This window comes from Nycticebus coucang, chromosome X, assembly GCF_027406575.1.
Source record: "Nycticebus coucang isolate mNycCou1 chromosome X, mNycCou1.pri, whole genome shotgun sequence".
In the NCBI taxonomy this organism is placed as follows: Eukaryota; Metazoa; Chordata; class Mammalia; order Primates; family Lorisidae; genus Nycticebus; species Nycticebus coucang.
In genome coordinates, this window is record NC_069804.1 from 34,555,466 (window position 1) to 34,583,157 (window position 27,692).

General features: G+C 36.2%; 1 pseudogene; it reads left to right on the top strand.

Moving 5' to 3' along the window:
- The first annotated feature begins 452 nt into the window (after window positions 1-452).
- Window positions 453-3,423, top strand: LOC128578087 (52 kDa repressor of the inhibitor of the protein kinase-like; annotated as a pseudogene).
- The last annotated feature ends 24,269 nt before the right edge of the window (window positions 3,424-27,692 follow it).

Here is a 27,692-nt window from a genome sequence, read left to right on the forward strand (position 1 = left end):
TATTCAGTACTAAATTGAAACTAGTAGATTAACAACTACAGACCCACATAAGAAAAATACCTCAATTAAATTCAAGTAGGGGGAAGGGAGAATGGGTTCAGTAAGTTCCCACCCAATAGATGCAATGCACTTGTATATGGCACGCTTTCTGGGTGAAGGACACAACTACAACTGGGACTTTAACCTTACAAACAATGTAACCTAATCATACATACCTTCATACACTTATTAATCTAACATTGAAATAAACAAAAAAAGAAAAAATATAATAACCCAATATTATGGGCTTCTTGCTCGCCCTCCCCTCCCCCATGCACCATTCTTGCTGAGCCCGGCTGGCCTGCCTCCCCTCCCCAGCCCGGACCGGGGGGTGGGAGGGTGGGGGAGGTGGGGGCAGACTGCCCTGAGGAGGCGGGGAGCGGAAGGCTGAGCTGGCCAGCGGGCGGGCAACGATGCCGAACTTCTGCGCTGCCCCCAACTGCACGAGGAAGACCATGCAGTCAGACCTGGCCTTCTTCAGGTTCCGGTGGGATCCCACCAGATGCCAGAAGTGGGTGGAGAATTGTAGGAGAGCAGACTTAGAAGATAAAACACCTGATCAACTAAATAAAAATTATCGATTATGTGCCAAACACTTTGAGACTTTTATGATCTGTAGAACTAGCCCTTGCAGGACAGTTCTTTGAGACAATACAATACCAACAATATTTTATCTTAGTCATTTGAACAATCTGCACAGTAGACACAGAAAACGAATAAAAGAATTGAGTGAAGATGAAATCAGGACTCTGAAACAGAAAAAAAATTGATGAAACTTCTGAACAGGAACAAAAACATAAAGAAACCAATAACAGCCATGCTCAGAACCCCAGTGCAGAAGAGATGGGTGAAGAACAGGACGAGGACATTTTACCTCTAACCCTTGAAGAGAAGGAAAACAAAGAATACCTCAAATCTCTATTTGAAATCTTGATTCTTATGGGAAAACAAAACATACCTCTAGATGGACATGAGGCTGATGAACTCCCAGAAGGTCTCTTTACTCCTGATAACTTTCAAGCACTGCTGGAGTGCCAGATAAATTCTGGTGAAGAGGTTCTGAGAAAATGCTTTGAGACAACAGCAGTTAACACATTGTTTTGTTCAAAAATACAGCAGAAACAGATGCTAGAAATCTATGAGAGCTGCATTTGGGAAGAAACTCTCAGGGAAGTGAGAGACTCACGCTTCTTTTCTCTTAGGGGAAGAGCACCTACTGGTGTTGGTGAGGTTTATGGATGAATCTCATAACCTGAGAGAGGAATTTGTGGGCTCCCTGCCTTATGAAGCCAAAGCAGAAATTTTGGCTGTGAAATTTCACACTACAAAAACTGAGAAGTGGGGGTTAAATATGGAGTATTGTCATGGCCAGGCTTACATTGTATCCAGTGGATTTTCTTCCAAAATGAAAGTTGTTGCTTCTAGACTTCTAGAGAAATATCCCCAAGCTATCTACACACTTTGCTCTTCCTATGCCTTAAATATATGGTTGGCAAAATCAGTGCCTGTTATGGGAGTATCTATTGCATTGGGAACAATTGAGGAAGTTTGTTCTTTTTTCCATCGATCACCACAACTGCTTTTAGAACTTGACAACGTAATTTCTCTTCTTTTTCAGAACAGTGAAGAAAGGGCTAAAGAACCGAAGGAAATTTGCCATTCTCAGTGGACAGGTAGGCATGATGCTTTTGAAGTTTTAGTGGACCTCCTGAAAGCACTTGTTTTATGTTTAGATGGTATAAATAGTAACAGAGCTGTTAGATGGAATAATTGTATAGCTGGCCAAGCATTTGTCCTCTGTAGTGCAGTAACAGATTTTGTAGGATAATATTTAGAAATAAACATATCCTACATCAAGCATACAAAGTGAACTCAGTGTGAGTTTAAAATGGCTTGCATTTTTTCCAGAGGCTTAAGGGACCTGGGTCCCCCGGGACACATGCAGAGTTGACTTGCCTGGAGTTAAAAATTCTACAAGCCCATTCTCTGAAGCTGTGCCTGGTGAAGGCTGAGATCAAAGGGCATGCTGCCCTTCCTCAGAGATACGGGCCAGAGGGTTGACATATGTTAACAACATATTGTCAGAGGTCTATAGGTGCTCTACCCTGAGGAAAAGACACAGTTGTTACTTCATACTGAGTAAACTGAGTGAATGCTTGAAGATACTATTCCATTAACTCTGTTCCCCTGTGGCTACTTTCTTCTTTGTGATCTTTATTTAGATACCTGCCCAGAGATTAGTCAGTATCTAGAAGAAGATGTTTACTGCAAAAGTGATTGTGTTGATATGATAACAGGATATTTCAAGTTAATTTCAGATAGGTAAAATGAGGTAATGGTGAAACTAATAGATAATAGATTAAGTGTGTACGTGACTAGAAAGGTATAAAATCAAAACCCTGAATAAAGAATTTCGCTACACACCATCTCATCCCGTGTAGTCAGTTTCTTGACTTAATAATTACAGGAGCGAGTTTACACCCACGGCAAAGCTGTTTTCGTTTGCGTCTCCGGTCATGCAACAGATTTTGATTTCAATGTTACTATTGTTGTTCTTAAAAATGTCCTCTCTTTCACAAGGGCCATTGGAAAAAATCTCCAGGGGCAAACCCCTGATATCTTCTTTGCAGCCAGTAGCTTGACTGCAGTGCTGCATTCACTCAATGAAGTGATGGAAAATATTGAAGTTTATCATGAGTTTTAGTTTGAGGAAGCCACAAATTTGGCAATTAAACTTGATATTCAGATGAAGCTTCCTGGGAAATTCCACAGAGCTCAGCAAGGTATCTTGGAACCTCAACTAACTTCTGAGAGTTACTATAAAGAAACCCTAAGTGTTCCAACAGTGGAACACATTATTCAGGAACTTAAAGATACATTCTCAGAGCAGCACCTCAAAGCTCTTAAGTGCTTGTCTCTAGTACCCTCAGTCATGGGTCAAATCAAATTCAATACATCAGAGAACATCATGCTGACATGTACAGAAGTGATTTACCCAATCCTGACACACTCTCAGCTGAACTTCATTGTTGGAGAATTAAATGGAAACACAGAGGAAAAGATATTGAGCTTCCGTCCACCATTTATGAAGCCCTTCACCTGCCTGACATTAAGTTTTTTCCTAATGTGTATGCATTGCTGAAGGTCCTGTGTATTCTTCCTGTGATGAAGGTTGAGAATGAGCGTTATGAAAATGGACAAAAATGTCTTAAAGCATACTTGAGGAACACTTTGACAGACCAAAGGTCAAGTAACTTGGCTTTGCTTAACATAAATTTTGGTATTAAACACGATCTGGATTTAATGGCGGACACATGTATCAAACTCTATACAACTAAGTCAGAGCTTCCTGGAGATAATTCAGAAACCATTGAAAATACCTAAGAGACTTTAAGTATATTTAAAGGCTTTCTCTAGTATTTGATATTTGAAAGAAGAGCTATAGGTGGATGCAGGCCACTTAATTACTGAATATCTTTGCCTGTAGGCCTTCGTTGAATACTTAAGCCACTGATAATCTATCTACTTGAATGGCCCCTGTTGAATGCTCATGCGTTCAAGACCTATTTGTTCTTCCAGAAGATAGCATTAAAAGTACAATCTTTCATTTTTTTGTGATCTTGGCTACTGACACTTTTAAATTGTTTTAGTAAAGTCAATTTAGACATAACATTTACTATCACAGTAGACCCACGTCAGGTATTGAGTTGTCAATGTTTGAAGAAATCAATTTTGAAGAGGTATGATAGGAAGGAATACATTTGACATAATGTTACAATAAAGCCAATGATTGACTTTTGAAGCTAGTAAAAGTTTTAAATATATTGTTAAAAATCTGTGGACAGTTAAAAGAAATTACCAGAGAGAAGCTTGCGAGCTCATCAAATGAAGATTTCTGTGTAGATTTTGTCTTTATCAACTGAACTTAAAGGAACTAGTGACAGTTACAGTTTGAATGGAAGAGCCCGCCATTGTTACTCTCCATCAGGTTGTTGCTGTTTACATTCCATTGTCCAGCCTATTCTCCATAAGCTTTTTAGCAGGCATATGCTGAACATTTCTGTTTCCTGATTGACAGAATCAGAGGCCATGGATACTGACAACTGACTTAGCGTTTTCTTCTCTCTTTTTCCATGACTTTATATACTGCCTCGTCTTGATTTATAAACAAAACCTGGAAAAGCTACAGAAATAAGTGTTTTGTGGTTTATCTAGAAACAATATGGAAAATACTGCTGTTATTTTTGGTGAAGAAAATCAATTTTGTATAGTTTATTTCAATCTAAATAAAATGTAAATTTTGGTTATTAAAAAAACAACCCAATATTATGTTTACCCACTTTGAACACCTATCATTTCCTTATTTATAATTCACTGTCACTTCTTTGTGTATAGTTTAAGTTTGACAGAAATTATGGAAATATAATAATATGACTAAGGAAATATAAGCTTCAATATTATCACACTATTGGCAGAAAATAAATAGCAAAACAAAAATGAGTATTGCTTTTCAAACAATTTTCTCAAAGGAAGTACAATCTTATCATTGAAAAATAAAACACTGGAAAAAAAAAGAAAATTAAAACACTGATTTAGGTGAATTCTCTCCTTTTCTTCCTTCCTTCCACAGGTATTACAAGAAAAAATACATGTAAAAGATCCAAATGATACAAAATGAAAGAGTCAAACAGAAATGCTGTGATTTTCCCTCTGTTATTCTACTGCTCAGAGAATTACCTTCGTCCACAGTTTGATAGGTATTTGTTCATTTATATTTCTATTATACATGGATGAGCAGATACCCATATATATTTTGTTCTCTACCTACTATAGAGATTTATAAATGTTTCCTCCAATGATGTATAGTTCTCTTAAAGCACTAAGAAATATTAAATAGAGAGGCTGTACTGCAATTTATTTAATCACTATCCTGATACCTATTCTGAATTTGTTTATTTAGTCATTGCTGAAATGAAAATCTTGAACATTAATTACTGAACATGTGGAGATTTCTAGAAATCAAATACTTAAAATTGAAGTTGCTTGCTTAGAAAGTAGGTTCCTTTTTTATATTGTGATAGATTTTGACAAATTATATTCCAAAAATAGTTAACAAATTTATTACAATAATAAAGTATGCATGTGCACTCTGGGAGGCTGAAATGGGTGGATTGCTTGAGCTCACAAGTTTAAGACCAGTGTGAGCAAAAGTGAGACTCATGTCTCTAAAAAATAGTTGGGCATTGTGGTGGGTACCTGTAATCTCAGCTTCTTTGGAGGCTGAGGCAAGAGGATCACTTGAGCCCAAGAGTTTGAGGTTGCTGTAAACTATGACACCATGGCACTCTACCAAGGATGACAAATTGAGACTCTGTCTCAATAAAAAAAAAAAAAAAAGGAAAGTATGCATGTGCTCATTTCTACATATTCTCACCAACACTTAATAGTATTGATCTTACGTTAGTTAATGTGAGTAGGTAAAAATGCTCTTTGCAATATTCTAACTTTCTCTTTGATAATTTTTTTAGATTACTTCATTTTTATTTTTTTATTTCAAAAATATACAAAGTGCAAGTCTTGTATTTTTGTTACAGAAGTGAAATTGTACCATGTTGAAGTCAGGGCTTTCAGAGTACCCATCATAATTATAGTGTACATTATATCCAACAGGTAGATTTGTATCTCTCATACTTCTCCATCTCTCATACTTCTCCAACCATCCCCCCTTCTTAGTTTTCAATCTCCATTACAAAGCTTTATGGTCATAAATGTGATGTAATTATATATAATTTAGCTCCCACTTATAAGTGAGGACATGTGGTATTTGTTTTACCATTCCTGAGATACTTCACTTAGAATAATGGTCCCTGGTTCCATATAAGGTGCTGTGAGACATTATTTAATTCCTTTTTATGGCTGAGTAGTACTCCAGGTATATGAATAACACATTTTCTTTATGTACTCATCAGTTGATGGACATTTGGGTTGGTTGCCTATCTTTGCGATTGTGAACTGTGTTGCACTAAAACTTCAGGCGCAGGTGTCATTTTTATAAAATGACTTCCTTTCCTTTACGTAGATACCCAGTATGGCATTGCTGGATCAAATGGTTTGTCTACTTTAGTTCTTTAAGGAATATCCATTATGTTTTCCACAGCAGGTCCACTATTTTAAATTCCCACCAACAGTGTATAAGCCTTCCCTTTTGTGCATAGCATGTAAGATTAGCCTTGGAAATTAATTAACTATAAGTAACATTTTCCTATAAGAAATATTACATTTCTATCTACCAAAACAATTACAATTGAATATCTGACTGTTACATAAAGAAAAATTTCCCTGAAACATGTAAATTGATGGGTATTTATTTAGTGCTTCATGTTTCAAATATTGATATGTATTTTAAATATTATTTCTGTATTTTTCACCATTTTCTTTAATCTTACTAGTAAAATATGAAAACATCATATATCCAAAATGTATAAACATCCATGTGTTGATGAGGAAAAAGTAATAGCATTGCTATGATAAGATAATTATAGATGTAAAATCAGAGTCTCTAGTTTTATTACCTCTCTATGTTTCCTTGTTATGAAACATGAGAAATTTTGGTTTCAACAAAGAATTAGTAGAGATTTACTTTACGAGGAGATTATAGTGTATCACATATGGTGATAGTGTAATATTTCTTTTTTATACTTTATAAGACAGTACATATCTTATAATACTTTCTAATCCTCACTCCTTAGCAACAGGAAAGTTATAGAGAATGTATTGGATTAGGGTATTATAATATCATATATTGAAAGTCAGCCTCTGTATTTCTAAATTGTTTGATTCTCATGGAAAAGAAAAATAATAGCAAACACTGTTCCAAATATGGGAGTAAATATTTAATCAATCCGAAATTTAAAATAAAGCATTTTTCTTTGTTCCCTACTGTAAAAATATTTCTTTAATTAAGAAAATACAAATGAAATGTGTTTATTTTGATAAATTCAGGTGATATATACATAAATTATAACTTTTATCCCTTTTCTATTCATGTCATACAAGTATATATATGCATATGGGGTGTTTACTAGGAGATTATTAAAGTTTATATGGTAAAAGGGACTTTGTAGATGTCATTAATATAGAGGGTGCCAAAAAAACATGTACACATTTTAGGAAAGGAAAAAACCATATTGAATTTGTAACATTCAAATCACATTTGACTTCTGCAATTATGAGAGATGCTCTATGTGACTTGGGTTCTTCTTTTGTTGTTATATATTGAGTACTATAATTTTAATACAGTTTTATTCTTTTATTAAAATGAGTATACATTTTTTGGTACCCTCTGTATTATAGACCTTAATACAGAAAGATTATCCAGTCACAGCGGCCCTTAAAGGCAGACAGAGAGATGAGGATGAAGATAAACTCAGAGATATTCAAAGTATGAGAAAAATGTACCTGTTTTGGCTCTTGGCTGGCTTTGTTAAGAACCTAACCAGGCACTACTTTGGCTTCAGTGCTGTGAAATCTGGGACTATGAGACCAGCTGATGGAAACTAGGCTTCTGACCAACAAACTGTGACATAAAAGAATTTGTGTTTTCACAATAGTATTCATGGTGAATTCATTTATTATTCATTTATAATTCATTATTTTCACATTATATCATTTTATTTATATTTCAATATCTATTATACTATCAAACCATATAATACCAAGCTGTATATTGTTATACCCATATTTAAATAATATTATAGAAAACATGTATCTGTGGAACAAAATCAGCCAGAGCACTATTAAACTGGCACCTTTCTTTCAAACTGTGGGTCATGAAAACACTACAAAGAAGTGTTCTGAGTTAAGGTAAGGAGGGCAGATTTTGTTTGGAGCTTTATTAACGGAGTCAGTTGGAGATCAGCTGATTTTGTAAATAATTACTCCACAATAATTCTTAAAAAGAGAAATAAATTGATCTTCTGAATTAGCAGCTGAAGGTTGGGTAGTTTGTGTTTTATTCAGAGTGGAAAGGAGGAACAGTTGGGGGCTAAAAACGTGTGAGAGGGCTCAGCGCCCGTTACACAGTGGTTACGCTCCAGCCACGTACACAGAGGCTGGCGGGTTCCAACCCAACCCAGAACCAACTGCAACCAAAAAATAGCCGGGCGTTGTGGGGAAGGCCTATAGTCCCAGCTACTGGGAGGCTGAGGCAAGAGAATCGCCTAAGCCCAGGAGTTTGAGGTTGCTGTGAGCTGTGACACACTAGCACTCTACTAAGGGCAACATAGTGATACTCTGTCTCTAAAATAATAAAATAAAACCGTGGGTGGCGCCTGTGGCTCAAAGGGGTAGGGCACCAGCCCCATATGCCGGAGGTGGTGGGTTCAAACCCAGCCCTGGCCAGAAACTTAAAAAATAATAATAATAAATAAAATAAAATAAAATAAAACCGTGTGAGAGCCACAGTGGAAAATATCCATTCCTTTGTGGTCTCGTTTGCATTTCACTGCTATTTTTCATTCCCAAGTAATAAGATGCTTTCACTAAGTTAATTTCCTACACATTTAATACTTCTTCCTGTGAACGGCCAAACGTTTCGTAATTATTCCATCCTACTATTTGTGATAGAATGCTTCCTAAATGGTAACACTATCTTCCTAAAAGGATACTCCTAAAGGGAAAAAAGTCAAAAGTTTCGATCACACTTCAATAATGACCCACAACCTTACTTCCTTCTAGAAATGTGGATTATTTACAGGCTAAAAGGATTTTTTATAAGTATTTATGGTTTAGAATTTTCTATAGGTCGGTTTCATTTTCAAAATTAATTTTAGAGGGCGGCGCCTGTGGTTCAAAGGAGTAGGGCGCCGGCTCCATATGCCGGAGGTGGCAGGTTCATACCCAGCCCTGGCCATAAACTGCAAAAAAAAAAAATAATAATTTTATATTTCCATTCATACTATCTATCATCGCCTGGGTTTTTTCCTTTTTGTAATTTCTCAACCAGTCCTTTTTTTGTAGTTATTATGCACATTGCTACAAATGCATAAACTATACTTAGAGGGACAAATTACTATTGTGTAAAATACCCTTACCTCTTTCCCCTGAACCACCATTTGAAGATAACCACTTCTAAAAGTTTGATGCGAAAATTATTATATTCTAGAAATATTTAAATACATGTATGTTAAAGTGAAGAGAAGCATTTCATACATATATGTGTGCATATAGGCATGCAATGTTTTTTGATACTATAGTTTGATCCTACAATTAATTTAACTATACATTTAAAAAACATTAAATCATCATGGACATTTTCCTGGGTCAGTACAGATTTATTATAATAGTATTTACCTTTTTGTTTTACCAACATACCTATAACTACCAGCCCCCTTTCCACTTTCTAATTTAATCTGGCTTTGTAAATCAAAGCTAGTATGGCACCGTATTTATTTATTGGAAGTGAGTGATTGCCTAAAACATTCTCCTACGAATAAAGTGGCTGAACATTTGTAATTCACCACAAATGTCACATCTTCAGAGCAGCCATCAGTGACCACTCTCTATAAAGTTGCACCTTCTGGGCAGCGCCTGTGGCTCAAAGGGGTAGGGCGCCGGTCCCATATGCCGGAGGTGGTGGGTTCAAACCCAGTCCTGGCCAAAACCCACAAATACATAAATAAATAAATAAAAAGAAAATATACAAAAAAAAAACTTGCACCTTCCAACATACGTCTCTACCTCTGTCACACTCTGTATATTTCCTTTACAGTACCTGGAACAACATGAAATTATTTTATTTTTACTTCTTTATTATTACTGAATTTTCATTAGTCAAAATGCTTGTCTGGCCTCTCCTTTGCTCTATTTCCCAGTGTTAATTCATTCATTCATTCACTCATTTATTTGAGACAGAGTCTCACTCTGTTGCCTAGGCTGGAGTGGGGTGGGGTCAGCCTAGTTCACAGCAATATCAAACTCCTGAGTTCAAGCAATGCTCCTGCCTCAGCTTCCCAAGTAGCTGGGACTTCAGGCGCCCATTACAACACCCACCTAAATTTTTTTTTCTATTTTTAGTAGAAACAGGGTCTTGCTCTTGCTTAGGCTTGTCTCAAACTCCTGAGCTCAAGGGATCCACCTGCCTCACTCGGCCTCCCAGAGTGCTGGGATTAGAGGTGTGTATTACCCAGTGTTTAGACACCTCCCTGACACACAGTGGATATTCGGTAAATATTGATTGAATGATTGAAATGGATGGACGGATGGAATGGGTGAGTCCTTAATGTCTGACCTTTACTCACAAACTCTCTGTTTTTTATTTGCTTGTTCTTTTTTACTGTGGGGAGATGAAAATGCCAGGTTAGTGAACTCTAAGAAAATGACTAAGAATGCATACAAACTAAAGCACCTGAATTCCTAGGAATAATTTCACAAAAGGTAAAACAAGAATAAGCTGAAGCTTGCAAAAAAAAAAGATAACATGCAGGGCTTTTAAAAATCATTTTCAGGACAAGATTCTCAACAACAACAGAATCACAGTCTAATTTATTGAGAGTGCATGGGGCAATATTATGAGATGACAGAAAAAAATAGAATGTCTCAGCTTCTATTTTGTTTCAATTTTTTGCCTCTGTCAGAGTGAAAGAGCATCAGATTGGAGGGGAAAGAACAAATATTTCCACGGGAAAAAAAAAATTGAATCTTGGAGGAGAAACTAAGAGAATGCCTCACTCAGAGGAAAGTTTGTTATAAGACTAAAGATAGGTTCTTGGTATGGGTTCCCTAACAGTCAATTTTGACCCTAGATGTGAGTGTGAGTAACTGATTTGAAAGATTTTCTAAGAAAGCACAGTAAGGGAGAATAAGTTGGAGAAGGGAGAATGGCAATCAGGGACACGTTAATGATTGGCTTAGCCAGGGCAATTTTACAAGCCTTTTAGGGATTGGAATCACAGCATCACTCGGTTTGAAAAGTTTATCAGGTGATTCCAATATGGAGCCAAGTTTGAGAACCAGTTTTCCAAATTTTACCATTTAAACTGTGTTCCTTAGAGCAGCAAGTTCCTCAGCAGCATCTAAAAAGTGTTGAGAATGCAAGATCTTGTGCCTGGACCCAAACCAGCAAAACCAGAATCTTCATTTTCACAGGGTACCCTGGTTATTCCTATGAACGTTTAAGTTCAAGAAGCAATAGTACTACACATTGAAATCACTTGTGGAGTTTTACCAGCATTAATATGCATACCTAAAAACTGAAGGTACAAACCCTAGAAATAGTGATTTATTTGGTCTGGAGCACAAGCTGAGCATCAGGCACTTCAGCAATCTTCTCCAGTTGATTCAGTAATGTAACAAGCTTTCATGAGCACTATCAGAGAGCATTTCTGTTCAAGTTAGGTGGTATTGGAGTTTATTGTTTGTTTTTTAACAAAGAGGCTCTTGCTCTGTTGCCTAGGCTGTAGTGTAGTAGCGTGATGTGATCAGAGCTTACTGTAGCTCTGGACTCCTGGACTCGAGCGATCCTCCTGCCTCAGCCTCTCAGGTAGCTATGACTACAGGTATGTGCCATCATGCCTGCATATATACATATATGCAGTTTTTGTAGCGATGGAGTCTTGCTATATTGTCCAGCCTGGTCTTGCTCGAACTCCTGGCATCAAGGGATCCTCTTGAAAAGGTTTATTGATTTTTTTGTATGGTTATACAATGTCTATCCCTTATTAAAAGTATTATGCTAATGGTGAAAATTATAATTTTACTTTGGTTCTTTGCTTTCTCGATCATCTCTGAATTCTGTGTTCTATTTATTGCCTTATAGTTTTACATCTTCTATTTTTTCACTCACTTGCTGCTGCTTCGTTTAATGCTTCTACCTGCATATATTTACAAATAATTCAGAATTTTCCATCATAGCTGCTCTTTAGAATCATTTGGGAAGCTTTTTAAAAGTACTAATGTCCACATGTTACTTTAGGGAACTGTATTCAATTATTTGTGGTAGAATTAGATATGTTTTTTTTTTTTTTTTTTTTTTTGCTTTTCTTGAGATAATTCTCACTCTGTTGCTCTGGATAAAATGCCAGAGTGTCACACTCATAGCAACCTCAAACTCTTGGGCCCAAGTGATCCTCTGACCTCAGCCTCCGGAGTAGCTAGAACTATAAGCGTCTGCCGTAACACCCATTTAGTTTTTCTATTTTTAGTTGAGATGGGGATCTTGCTCTTGTTCAGGCTGCTCTCAAACTCCTGAGATCAGGCAATCCACCAGCCTTGGCCTTCCAGAGTTCTAGGATTACAGGCGTGAGCCACCATGCCTGGCCTGCTTTTTTTCTTAAATTATAAAGTTTTGTTGTTGTTGTTTTTGTTGTTGTTTTGTTTTTGGGGGGGGGTTTTGAGACAGAGTCTCACTCTGTTGCCCTCGGTAGAGTGCTGTGGCATTACAGCTCACAGCAACTCCCAACTCTTGTACTTGAGTGATTCTCTTGCCTCAGCCTCCCGAGAAGCTGAGACTACAGGCGCCCCCCTCAATGCCTGGCTATTTTTTGTTACAGTTGCAATTGCTGTTTTAGCTGGCCGGGGCCAGGTTCAAACTCGCTACCCGCCATATATGGGGCCAGCACCCTGCCCACTGAGCCACAGGCGCCGCCCAAATTGTAAAGTTTTGCTGAAGATTTCAATGAGCACATATGATTGAGAACCCCTGAGCTTATTTATCTTCTCTGTAACTTCGAAGACAAACAGAAAAGAATAAGTGATTGCAGAACACTTGTTAAATGCTTTCATATATAAGCCCCTGAATAGTTCAGTCTGTGCATTGTCATTTTATTGTTTAGCACTATAACCTTACATTGTTATAATGTTTGATGTATACTCATGAAAACTGGAAATAGTCTTCAAAAAACCTCTTAATTCGTTCTTACAACACCCCTGAGCTAGATATTTTTCCATGCTTCAGATGATGTGGCTGAGTACAACTCTCTAGGAATTTATGATGATTACAATAAGATAGATAAAGTTATCATTCATAATGTTTTTCCTGGTTAAGAAACAGAAATGGTAACACTTGCTCCATATTGCTCCCAGGGTGCCATCATGTGTGCCTTGCTATAACATATACAATTTAGAGTTATCAAATGCTAGAGTAGTTCTAAAATTGAGGGCAAATTACTTGATTTTCATGAAGATGTATCCAATTCTTAGAGAAGCTGGATGTCTATTCCTGCTTTTAAAAACTCCACTTAATCTGGCCAAGGTTTATCAATTTTATTAATCTTTTCAGAGAACCAACTCTTTGCTTCACTGATCTTCCAAATTATTCTTGTGTTCTCAATTTCATTTAATGCTGATCTAATTTCGGTTATTTCTTTTCTTCTGCTAGGTTTAGAATTGGCATGCTCTTCCTTTTCCAGCTCCTTGAGGTGGTCCATTAGGTTGTTGACTTGTGCTATTTTCTGAATGGGGGAATTCAATGCTCTAAATTTCCCTTTGCAATATCCCACAAGTTTTGATAGCTTGTGTCTTTGTTGTTGTTTTGTTTGAGAAATCTAGTGATTTCATTCTTTATCTCCTCAATGTACATAAATCCATAAATGTAATTCACCACATAAATAGAAGCAAAAACAAAGACTATATGATCCTCTCAATAGATGCAGAAAAAGTATTTGACGAAATTCAGCATCCTTTCCCCACAAGAACACTTAAGAAAATAGGCATAGATGGGACATTTCTTAAACTGATAGAGGCCATCTATGATAAACCCACAGCCACATCATATTGAATGGAGTAAAACTGATATCATTTCCACTTAGCACTGGAACCAGACAAGTAAGGATGTTCACTGTCACCACTGCTATTGAACATAGGGCTGTAAGTGTTAACCAATGCAATCAGACAAAAGAAGGATATCAAGGGTATTCAAATGGGGACACTGGAGGTCAAACTCTTGCTCTTTGCAGATGATATGATCTTATATTTGGAAAACATCAAGGTCTCAACCACAAGGGTCCTGGAAGTGATCAAGGAATACAGTAACATCTCAGGATATAAAATCACAAATCAGTATCCTTTATATATTCTGATAACAGTCAAGCTGAGGAACAAATCAAAGACACAATGCCCTCCACTGTCGCTTCAAAGAAAATGAAATACCTGGGAATATATCTAAACAAAGGATGTGAAGGATCTCTATTAGGAGAACTGTGAAACTCTGATAAAAGAAACAGCAGAAGACATTAACAAATACAAGACTATACCATGCTCTTGGCTGGGAAGAATTAACATCATTAAAATGTCCATACTACTCAAAGCAATCTACAGATTTAATGAAATCCCCATAAAAGCACTAATGTCATACTTTGAAGAACTTGAAAAAATAGTACTTTGTTTTATATGGAATCAGAAAAATACCTGAATAGCCCATGCAATTTTAAGAAATAAAAATATATCTAGAGGCATCACATTACCAGACTTCAGGTTATACTACAAATCTATAGTGATCAAAACAGCATGGTGCTGGCATAAAAATAGAGATATAGATCTATGGAATAAATAAAGAACACAGAGATGAACCCAGTCACATATTACCATCTGTTGATAAACCGGAAAAAAAGCATACACTGGAGAAAAGAATCCCTATTTCATTTTAAAATAGTGCTGGGAGAGATGGTTAGCCACACATAGAAGACTGAAAGTGGACCCACATCTCTCACCACTGACAAAAATTGAAAATTCCAATTAAAGCATGATGGCTCACGTCTATAACGCCAACATTCTGAGAACCTAAGGCATGAAAATCTCTTGAATTTAAGAGTTCAGTGGGCAGCACCTGTGGCTCAGTGAGTAGGGTGCTGGCCCCATATAATGAGGGTGGTGGGTTCAAACCTGGCCCCAGTTTGAACAAAAAATAGCCAGGCTTGTGGCGGGTGCCTGTAGTCCCAACTACCTGGAGGCTGAGGCAAGAGAATCGCCTAAGCCCAGGAGTTGGAGGTTGCTGTGAGCTGTGTGGTGGCGCTCTACCAAGGGCAACAAAGTGAGACTCTGTCTCTAAAAACAGAAAAAAAAAGAGTTCAAGACCAGCCTGATCATCATGGTGAGATCCCATCTTTACAAGAAATAAAAAGGATCTTAGCTGGGTGTAGTTGTGCATAACTGTAGTCGCAACTACTTGGAAGGCTGAGACAGGAAGATCACTAGAGCCCAAGTTGAAGGGGTGTGAGGTAACCAGATGGAGGTGTTTTGGCATTGAGGAATTAAAAGGCTTGACACGGAGTCTGTGCCAGGGGACTGAAGAACTCAGGGAAGAGCCCTCCCAAGCAAACATTTGGTCCTCATTTATTATTCATAAAACAGGAAGAAATAGACAAAAGACAAGCTGCTTATCCAACATTAACACTGATTAGGGAGGACTGGAGAAGATCAGATAGAATGTCTCCCCCTTGGTTTGTACAAAACTGCACAACCTTGCCTGGAGCACAACCTTTGCCTCTAGTGTCAAGAGACTTTTGCAATCCAGAGAATCTTTATTGCCACACCTCACATACGCATTCTTTCTTCGAGGTCAGTTTTCTGCCCTCCTGCATGTCCACAACTCACATGCCATTTCCATAACTCTTCAGGTCTCTCAAGTAGAAAGCAAGCCTATGCTCAAGATCAGGGCACATTTACCCCACACCCAAGTTCCACTACAGTTGTTTTTTCAATCTTTCAAAGAAAAACTGATTTCTATTTTCTACTATTCGAAGAAGTATCATCATCATCCATTAGATGAGCATAATGTCTAGTTTGTTGGTTGTCATATGAGATGAATTATTTGTAGGCTGTAGTTATTTGACCCCCAGAAGATACTGAGTACGGTAAATCTCAGTCCTAGCATTTTTAATTTTATTAATAACATCTAAAAGGGGCAGCACTGTTTATTAAAAATGGTACTAATGCACATGGTATTTATTCTTATTGATATTCTAAATATATATCTTAGAGTTTCTTAAAGTGAGAATTGTGAAAGCCTGGTCCCACAGAATGTTGACTAGCTTTAGTTTCAAACAGGTTCTCTGTGGAAATGTGTTTGGGAAATACTAGGTTGAACTTTTAATGTGTTTCTTTGTGAGGGACTATTCAGAGCTTATAGTGTGTTATTATTAAATAGGAATATACAAAGGTTTATAATATAATACACAGCATTTCACCAACTTGTTTGAGCATTTGAAACACATTTTCTTATTAACAATTTTGTGTTCCTTCGAGCGCATCTTGAAAAATGCCTAAAACCATGAATTTATACCACATCAAGTTCATCTCTTGAACAACTGACTTTTCTGAATTATGCTTTAATGTTCAGATTCTCTCGTAGGTAATTGTAAGAAAGTTTCCTATGATATATACCATTTGTCTTTGCTCTGACATGTCATTTTAGTAAATGTACACATTATCATAAAATGTTTTATAGATTAATTACTATTGAGAGCTTTTAGAGCTTTAGTTTTTAGAATACTTATAAGTTTTCTAAATAAGTTGTATGCATTCCCATGCTGATTATGAGAGCTATGTCATGATGTAATGTTTGCCCTTTCTTGCACAAATGAAAATAGTCAAACACTACGTATGCTTATAGCAAATTTGAAAAGCTCTTATTGTTTAGATATTTATTTTTTATTTATTTATTTATTTATTTATTTATTTTGGCCCAGGCTAGGTTTGAACCCGCCACCTCCGGCATATGGGACCGGCGCCCTACTCCTTGAGCCACAGGCGCCGCCCATGTTTAGATATTTATTTTTGAGGCAGACTCTCACTCTGTTGCCCAGACTAGAGTGCCATGGCATCAGCCTAGCTCACAGCAACCTCGAACTCCTGGGTTCAAGTGATCCTCCTGACTCAGCCTCCCAAGTACCGGGGACTACAGGCATGCACCACCACACCTGGCAAAGTTTTCTATGTTTAGTAACAACAAGATCTCACTCTCGCTCAGGGTAGTCTCAAACTCCTGAGCTCAAGGGATCCTCCTACCTTGGCCTCCCAGAGTGCTAGAATTATAGGCATGAGCCACACCATGCCTGGTCTTATTTAGATATTTTAATTACTCCATATTTCCTTAGAAAAGATATTGAGTCCATACGGAATTCTCATTATATATGTGTTTTATTTGAAGCCCCCTCAAACCATTTCAGAGACATGTAGACTAGAAGTAAACTTTATAAATGGAATTCATTGTCTCTTATCTATTTTTCATGCTTCTTCTGGGCTATCTGTAATTACCTTAGGCTTGAGTCACTCTGTGGTTTTCATCTGAGGCTCAGCAGGGGCCTTTTTTTTTTTTTTTCTCCTCAGGAAACCTTGCCATTTGAGTAGGAAAATGCCTCCTTTCCAGTAAAGCTATCAGAAAAACAACTCTTTATTTTTCTCTCATCTATCTTTGCATGAATAAAAAAAATTCCAGTGGCAGGAAATCCTCTACATCAAAATTGTTAGAAATCAAATTGTTACTACAAGCTTATCCCTTTTCTCAGGTTACCTCTAGTTTCCTTCTATGATCTCCTGAGATTTCCTGCTGAATATATGCCCCTATTATATTTTTAAGGACTGGTCAAGCTATCTCCTACTTGCTGGCAGATTCATTCCAGTCTCCCCTGCTCTCTCACCTGAATTACCCAGTATTGAAGACTGAAGACTACATTTCTCAGGTTCCCTTGCCAAAAGTACTCCTTTTAGGTTTGAACGAGAATGGGTACTGGTGGTATATTGGAAGATGGAATGAAGGAAGAAGGCAAAGTATTTCTGTCCCCTCTTTCTAATTAAGCAATGTCTCCAAGATGTTGTGCTTCTCCAGATTTTTTTCTCTGTGATTCCAGCTTGCAATGGAAACACTCTTCATTCATGGCGTTAGCTCATAACTGTTAATCCCAGCTACATTGCTCTAACGCCATCTCAACCCCTTACTTCCTTTATTACCTCAGTCCTAGAAGGCTAAGATCTTCCTGATGTTGAAAATCCACTGGTTTACTTCACCATTTTTCTTTGTATGTTGATCTTATCAAACAGGTTTATGTGTTTTCTATTGAGCTACTTAGAGAGGACTTTCCTTTCCTGCCTAGAATCTGAGTTATATGAGCAAATAAATATTATCTTAATTATTCCTAGTTTAATGACATCCTTAATGAAGTCAATATATTCAGATGTTTTAATGAAAAAGATTTTTTTAAAGTTATAAAGTAGTAACATATCTATATAAATCTATTTTTCTATGTATTCATCCATAAACATTAAAGCATTTGTGACTTAAATTAGTTGCACTAATATTTGCATACACAGCAATATATTTAGTGACAAATCAAGATAACTCCTGTGGTGTGTACATATATGTGTGTATGTGTTGGTATGATTTTGAACTCAAACTAAAATTATGGAAAGAGCACAATTTCAAAACAAATTCCATAACAAAATTCTGGATGTGTCCACTTCATTGCATTAAATTCTAGAATTAATAGAGGTAGAAAAATGCGAGCATTGCATGCAGTGATAGCTAAGCATGACTGGTAATAGTGTGGCATTATAGCTAAGACCCACTGATGAAATAGGCAATTTATAAAGTCTGCTGCTGATGTAAGTAATTCTCTTCTGTTGCTGCTAAGAATTTGCTTTATTTCCCATGCTACATGCATATTTTCCATTTCATTTGGATAAACACTTAAGTATGTAATGGCTCAACAGTTAGAATTTTCATTTATCTTATACAAGAACAAGCATCACTATGGTATTGATAGCTGGTTCATCTCGCAAGTTTTATTTTTCTTTCCTTCAGAACTAACACGTTCATGATAGAATAGGACAGGTCAGGGAGAGTACATGTTTAAAAATTAGTTGCACTGAAGGAATGAAAATGTGTTCTCTGAGTAGTTAGAAAGCATCATTGATTTTTTTTCTCAGTATGATGAGTGGTACAAAATCTATTCTGAGTTCCTTTTTCATCAAAAAGGACTTAAGGCAGACTTACATAAAATTATAGTATTAAAAGCAGCTTCCACAGAGGAAAAAAGCATTCACACACAGATTTTATTGATGTTATTAAATGTACTTAGGTCTTATAAATAACAAGACCCATAACAGCAGAGGAATTTTTGTATTTCTTCCTAATTTTGACTTTCCATCAATGACATTATTTTTATTTATTTTCTAAAGTAATAGGGTTAGTACAGAAGGTTATAAGTAACAATGATAATATGGGACAAGTTGGGACAAGGGTGAAAAATGAAGCAGAGGGCCTTTAAACACTACTTAAGGGAAATTAATTAGGTTTTCTTCATTTAACTTATTTATTAGGAAGGAAATGAGTCATGCTCTGCCACTAACCTAGCCTATTACAGTGGATTGTGGGAAAGAAATTGTCAAAATAGTCTTCTTTAGCATTTAAATAAATAAAACATACTGCAACAATGACATAATTCCACTTTGATAAAATTCTATTTCCGCTAGATGTATATTTCTTATCAATTAATGTGAAGTTTGCTTTGGTCTCTGTGCATGAAATCACTGTGGAATGTGGACTGTTTCAGTTATCCTGAAATACTAAAGTGTATTCAACTACAATATGTCTAGCAGCTCTTGACTTGCAAGTTCACAACTCCTGACTAAAATACTGACAAGAATAGAGAGGAAAAAAACAGGAGTGGAGTTAGGTGGTTAATTTAGTGCAAGAATCCACAGAAAATTTTCACTAGCATTAAGAAATGTGTAGCAAGTACAGGGGTTACAAAAGAAGATAGTAGAGAGCTACATAGGCCTCTTTTTCTCAGCTCTTTTCCTTGGCTTTAGTGGAAATGAGAAAACTACATGGCTATTTCTCTGACAAAAACTAATATTTGAGCCATTTAGAGCTTGACTCATTCTGTACCCCCACCTCCACCAGTATGCACCACACTCACTGTAATTCAGGATCCCAGATCATGGAAATGGACTGATGATGACTTTCTGGGAAGTGTATGGTTGTTTGTTTGTTTGTTTAATAAAGTACTAATGGCAAAGGTATAATGTAGAATGATTCTGGCAGTAAGAATATTCTCTGTGATTTCAGAGTATCAGAAAGTACAATACAACTTCAAATCTTCAGTTTCCATTCTTAATGAGTGGCTTCTGGGTATTTTAATTGAATTAACTCTATGTATATTAATTTGTCCTTAAATTTATATCTAATATGCAGATGCTTCTATCTCTTAAATTGACAAAAAGAGCTAGAAAAAGTAATGAAACAACAAAGCATCCTATGGAAATGAAACTTTTCTCTGAATCCATGGGAAAAAAATATCCATATACTTTTAAAAAATTCTTACTAAAGACAAAGAAAAAGAATTTGGAGACATCTGCTAGATGTTCTTGAAAATTGCGAGGTCACATTACCTCTAAAAATTAAAGCACAAGGTCATTAAGCAGTAACAATGAGACGAAAGCAAATGACTTTATATAAGAAGTAAGAATCTCATCATAATATCGCTAGGTTTCGTTCCTTTTGTAAAGTTTTTGTACCTAATAGAAACACTTTCTAAGTTTTTCTACCATATAACTAATTTGAGTTTTGACCATTTCAATTATATTCAATGTCACCCCAGTATAGCATTTTTGAAATTTAACAATAAAGGAAAAAAGATGTCTTAGTCCATTTGTATTGCTATAAAGGTATACCTGAGGCTGGGTAATTTATATAGAATTTATATATAAATTTATATATGTATATAGATAGATAGATAGAGATATATTTATATTTATCCACTCATCTTAAAGTTCATAAGCTGTACAAGAAGCCTGGCACCAACATCTAAATCTAGTTACGGATGCAGGAAGTTTCCACTGATGGCAGAAGAGGAAGGGGAGCCATTGTGTGCAGATCACAGCTTGAGAGAGGGAGCTAGAGAGAACAGGAGGAGGTGCCAGGCTTTTTTCAACAAAGCTCTATGAGCAACTAATTGAGTGAGAATACACTCAGTTCCCATCTCCCAGGAAAGGCACTAACCTATTCATGAGGGATGCTCTCCCATGACCCAAACACCTCCTACTAGATCCCACCTCCAATATTTGGGATCAAATTTCAACATGAGGTTTGTGGGGGACAAACCTCCAAACTACAATATAGCCAAATAGTTATAAAATAATCACCTCTAAGACTATCTGTCGAATAGATATTTTTGGTGTGAGAATACCCCACATGACAAAGTCTCAAAGCTACAGGTGCTGGTGTGGATGTGGAGAGAAGGGAACACTTTCACAGTGCTGGTGGGACTGCAAACTAATACAACCTTTTTGGAAGCAAGTATGGAGAATCCTCAAAGAACTCAAATTATACCTCCCAGTTAATCCTGCAATACCATTACTAGGCATCTACCCAGAAGAAAAAAAATCCTTTTATCATAAGGACATTTGCACTAACCTATTTATGGCAGTTCAATTTGCAATTGCCAAAATGTGGAAATAACCTAAATGCCCACCAACCCAGGAATGGATTAACAAGCTGTGATGTATGTATGCCATGGAATACTATTGAGCCATGAGAAAAGAAGCTTTACATACTTTGTATTAACCTGGAAAGAGGTGGAACACATTCTTAGTAAAGCTTCACAACAAAAATGGAGAAGCAAGAATCAAATGTAGTCAATTCTAATATGAAGGCAGTAGATGATCTAATACAAGGTGGAGGGTAGAGGAAGGAGGGACCAGGGAGAGAGGAGGAAGATGGGGCTGGGGGTCACCGTGTATACCACACCTCTTGGGGGTGGGATACAATTATAAGAGGGGCTATACCTAACAAATGCAGTAAGTGTAGCCTAATTTTTTGTACCCTCAATGAATCCAAACATTAAAAAGAATAGTTCAGACAGGGAAAAAGATGAATGACACCCTAATTGATTGTTTTACAAAATTAATAAATCTAAGTATCATAAAACAAATTAAGGAAAATACTGATGAAATATACTTACAAATACATATGAAAAAACCTTATACATGACTGAAGATGAAAAAAATGAAAATTATCTTTTCTAATATAATGAAGATATTAAGATACAGATAAAAAGGAATATGTCATATATTTAAAATTGCAATGTAAACTAATTGCAGTGTAACCTAATTTAGTATTAAGTTCACTGACAAGAGAAATACTCACAATACACTATATGTTACAAATTGTATCTGAGGCAATCTAACACCTACTTTGTACATTAGAAAAAATAATATTTCTTAATATATCATGAATATCTGTATTAAAGCATAAGTTGACATTATATTAAAAACTGAGTAAGATAGCAGAAATAAATGCCATTACTAATTTTAGAAAATACTAATGAGGAATTTAGTCCAAAGCAGTAAAATTTAAATACCCAAAGTATATTTATAAAAACATACTTATCTTTTTTGTTATATGATATGCTTTGAAGTTCTACAATAATTCTTAAAAGCGAGAGTGTCATAAATTGACTAGCTTTAACATAAATAGACAAAAATGACTACAAATAGTATACATTTACAATAATTATAAAATTATGCCTGAAATGTCTTCAATAACAAAAGGAATAACAACTGAATTATACATAAAAAATTGTCTGTGAAATATATTTAAAGATAAAAAGTTTAAAATCGTTATTAAGATCATGAAATTATATTTTGAAATCAATACTGTTCTTGTATATAATTATATATAATATTTATAGTAATAAATTAGATAATCTTACAATTAATTATAATCACAAAACAACTTCAATGGACTATTATTATTGTTAATTTAAAACTTAGCCACATTATTCTGTGAAAGGTGTAAATGGTTGGTGCCCAGAGATAAGGCCGCAAAAGATATGTTCCGGCCAGGTTTATTGCCTGGGCAGTGCAAAGATGCTGTGTGGCAGGGGAAGTGGGTAGGGGGGCAGTTAGAGATCCCTTTCATATGGGGCTATGAGGGGTGGGCACATTCCATAGTTTACCTGTCAGTTTAGGGTCTTTTGGCTGTGAACTTCTGGGAGGTAGGGCTAACCAGATCCTTTTGGTCTTTGTCTTAGGAGGAGAGGGAAGGAAAAGGGGGTTGTGTGTAGCTGCATTAGGCCCCCCAAAAAATTCTTCAGCTCACCTTCATGGAAATGAATGGGTGAAAATAGATAGCATTTTGCAAACGAAGTGTGTTGTTCTCCTTCCTGGTATTAAACTATATAAGCTATAATACATAAGTATGTAATTTTTGACAAGAGAATAACTGATTGGTAAAGACAGCAGCTATGGCAAATGTAGTTATTGGTTTTGCTAACGATATTTAAGGTATGATAAAGATCATACAGAAGGAATAAAGAAGAAATGAATTAGACAACAATTATTATAGGTTGGTGTCTCTGAAAATAGATGCTAGGCCAGTGTTTGGGGTAAAAGATAGTTATGATGCATCAATGTCTGTAAAGGGAGCAGGAAAGAAATAGGATAGAACATAGAAGTCAAACTGTAGTGAAGGCCTGATACATCTTCAGCAACCCCAGAGTCATTTCTGGAGTGTGGATAGCTCATCATTTTTCCTGATTGGGCCAAAAATTTCAGCCCTTTACCCCAGACATAGGTTAGTCTGGAGGAGTGAGACTTTAATTTAGGCAGCTTTCAGCCAGGAGCACAGACCCTAAAGGCCCAGACAGTGGAAGACTGTTTACTAATCATACTTCCAGCAACTGGGCTACAAATCCTTCATTAAAGGGTGATCTGCATAGTACATTTCTGTGTCTATCACAAAATGATTGAACAGCTTGATTTTGAAAAAAAGAATCCATTAACAAAATTAGATTTTCATGTCCTTCCCAAAAATTAATACCAAACAAATTTAAAAAGTTAAATATAAAACAAAACTTGTAAATAGGAAAAATAAAAATTATTGAGTTTAATCCTCCATTCTCGACTAAAATGTTTCAACCAGATTTTAGGAAGGCATATCTTTCAGTATCTATAACAATGAACAAAATCACAAGAAAAAGGACAAATATATAATTGTAAGTCTGGGGACATGTTCTAATTCCATTGTCAGCAACATAAAAATTTCTCCATCACAGAACATCAAGAAATTGTCTATTCCTGAAGAACAGAAAAACTGGTTAAAAGTATTAAGAGAAGCCGGGTGTGGTGACTCATGCCTGTAATCCTAGCACTCTAGGAGGCTGAGGTGGGTGGTTTGCTTGAGCTCAGGAGTTTGAGACCAGCCTGAGCAAAAGCAAGACCCTGTCTCTACTAAAAATATAAAAACTGAGGCAAAAAGATCGCTTGAGCCCAAGAGTTGGAGGTTGCTGTGAGCTATGACGCCATGGTACTCTACCCAGGGTGACAGCTTGAGACTCTGTCTCAGAAAAAAAATAAATAAAAAGTATTAAGAGATGACAATGTCTTCGTTCTGTACTTTTGCAGATGTTTTTTAATCCCAAAGGAGACAAATCATCTTCACGTCTATAGGAGATGCAGCTGGAAGCAGTAAATGAATCCTTAATATTCAAAGACTATTCACTTTGGTCAGAAAGTCTTCCTACTGTCTCAAAGGAACAGCAAAGATTCTGTCTTGGCTTGGGCTTGGGGTGTGCGGGAGGGGCTGACATTTTGTTACTGAAATTAAAGTTACAACCCAGCTCATAAAAGCATCTGGAGTTCAGTTATTTTACTATTTAAGTGAGTCAAGAAACATCTTATAACAGAAAGAAAGAGGAAGGGAGAAAATAAGTGATCCTAGGCTGTTGATACTATTGAGACACTAGAATAAAGAAAACACAAACATTTCCAGAGCAATTTTTGCTCACCCCAAATTATTAGAACTAAGAAACAAGTGCTAACTTTTCTTTTATTAAATCATAGCTGTGTACATTAATGCAATTATGGGGTGCAATGTGCTGGTTTTATATACAATTTGAAATACTTTCATCAAACTGGTTAACCTTCACCACATTTTCTTTTTTTTTATTTTTATTAAATCATAGCTGTGAAAAAAAAAATCATAGCTGTGTACATTAATATGATCATGGGGCACCATATACTTGGTTCATAGATCGTTTGACACATTTTCATCACACTAGCTAACATAGCTTTCATAGCATTAGATCTGCCATTCAATCCTGTAATCCCTCTACTGGGCTTACACAGACCAAAAATCACATCATAACAAAGATATTTGTACCAGAATGTTTATTGCAGCCCAATTCATAATTGCTAAGTCATATAAAAAGCCCAAGTGCCCATTGATCCACAAATGGATTAATAAATTGTGGTATATGTACACCATGGAATACTATGCAGCCTTAAAAAAGATGGAGACTTTACCTCTTTCATGTTTACATGGATGGAGCTGGAACATATTCTTCTTAGTAAAGTGTCTCAAGAATGGAAGAAAAAGTACCCAATGTACTCACCCTTATTATGAAACTAATGTAGGACCTTCACATGAAAGCTATAACCCAGTTACATTTTCTTAGTTATTAGGTTAAGACATTTATATTCTACACTTAGTAGATTTAACATGTACCCTTGTAAAATGCACCTTAGGTGTGCTAACATTTTTTTTTTTTTTTGGCAAATGGCAATCTTTATTTCTTCCACCAAAGCTTTTATAGGCACATAACTTAATCAATAAAGACATGAATTAAACCTTGGCCACAGGCCTTTTACTGCCTGGTACTTAAGGGCAGGCTATGAACAAATCAGATTAACTGATAACCATTTTACCAATATTATCTAAAGCTATCCTTATGGGCTAAGGTTTAACCATTTTAACTGATAACTACTTCAATAAAGTTATTCTTATGTTAAGTAATCAAAAACAAAACCACAGAACAAGATTCTGGGGAATTAAGCTGTTTGAATGCTTGACCATTTGGAGGCTGTTAATTATCTTTAGGGAGTAGTCTGGAAAATCCTGAGATCCAGGATTTTTTCCTTTCTAACTCACAAAAGACTTTAAACTTGCCTTCACAAAATGGAACCATTTAAAGGTTTACTTATAGGCTTTTCGCCTATAATTCCCCATTTCTTTTTTATTGTGGTTTTGAGTGTTTATATCACTCATTAATGCAAAAATCGCGGCATGTCGATCATTTTCTTTCTTTGATTAACTTTCTTACCTATAATATATAAAATTAAACATAAAATTAACAATGCAAATGAACCAACAGAACTTCCAATAAGCCTGTTAATTTTGGGTAATGGATTTAACTGTTCAATACCATCAGTAATGCCTTGTAAGATTTGATCACCATCAACTTTCTCTACTTTCTGTTGAAAAGTAGAATATACCACATGCTGAAAATTAACAATATCAACTATTAAATTTTTATGATTTAACAAATGCTTCCTAACTTTCTCCCAAGGAAATTTTGTTTCATTATATTTTACAGGGGTAATACAAAAAGTATTTATATTCCAATCACATTTATGTTTGATTTGCTTTTTTTTTTTTTTTTTTTTTTTGTAGAGACAGAGTCTCACTTTACCACCCTCGGTAGAGTGCCATGGTGTCACATGGCTCACAGCAACCTCCAGCTCTTGGGCTTACATGATTCTCTTGCCTCAGCCTCCCGAGTAGCTGGGACTACAGTAGCCCAGCTATTTTTCTGTTGCAGTTTGGCCGGGGCTGGGTTTGAACCCACCACCCTCAGCATATGGGGCCGGCGCCCTACTCACTGAGCCACAGGCGCTGCCCTGATTTGCTTTTTTAAACTAACCAATTCATCACCTATCATAACAACAGCTTGTTCTAAATCGGATATTTCATTGTAAAGTTCAGTATCAATTTGTTTTTGAGCAGTCCACAATTGTTCAGAATTCTTAAGCCATTCGGCAACAAAATTTTGAGTCCTTATGTTCTGGATCAAGGCCACATGGGCAGTCTCGGCAGTTGCAATTATTGCAATGATCCCCATGATAGCAGTAATCAATGGTTCAATGAACCAGCAACTTCTTTTCAGGATTTGCTCTGCTAACAGCTGTAATATTGACAGAGCCAGGGAGTCCTGCCAAGGTCTTGCCAAGTTCACCGGCAGCCACACTCTGGTTCGAGCTCTCAATAAATACAGTTGGTCTTTAGAGGGATCAAAACTCACAGAATTATTAATACAAGTAAATATTTGACAAGTTGAACAAAACAATTCACCTGTTGCTTTGTTCTAAACAACATTGCCCTTCAACCACGTGAAAGGTAGTTGTAGCTACATTGAACAGTTTGATGAGAATGTTTCAGATTGTATATGAAACCTGCACATTTTACCCCTTGATTGCACTAATGTACACAGCTATGATTTAACAATAAAAATAAATAAATTTTAAAAAAAGAAAGGTAGTTGTAAACAGGCTTAAATATATATCTTTTTGCTTGTACCTCAAATCTCATTTCATACTGTATAGGATTTTTGTTTTGATATAATCCTCCAGTCTAAGCTTTAAGAGGCTGTAAGGCTGCAGCAACTTTCCACAAATGAATTTGTTTAGGATATGCTGCTGTGCCTGGTGATGGTGGTGAAAACCCACTGTTGTTCCAATGCATAGGCTAGCAAGTAGCTACTCCTATTTTTTTCTTATTCACAGGATATTCATTTTTGTCTAAAGGAATTTCAAAAGGAACCGGTGCCTCTGAAGGTGTTTTCAACATAGCCATTGGTCCCCAATCTATAACCTCTCCACTT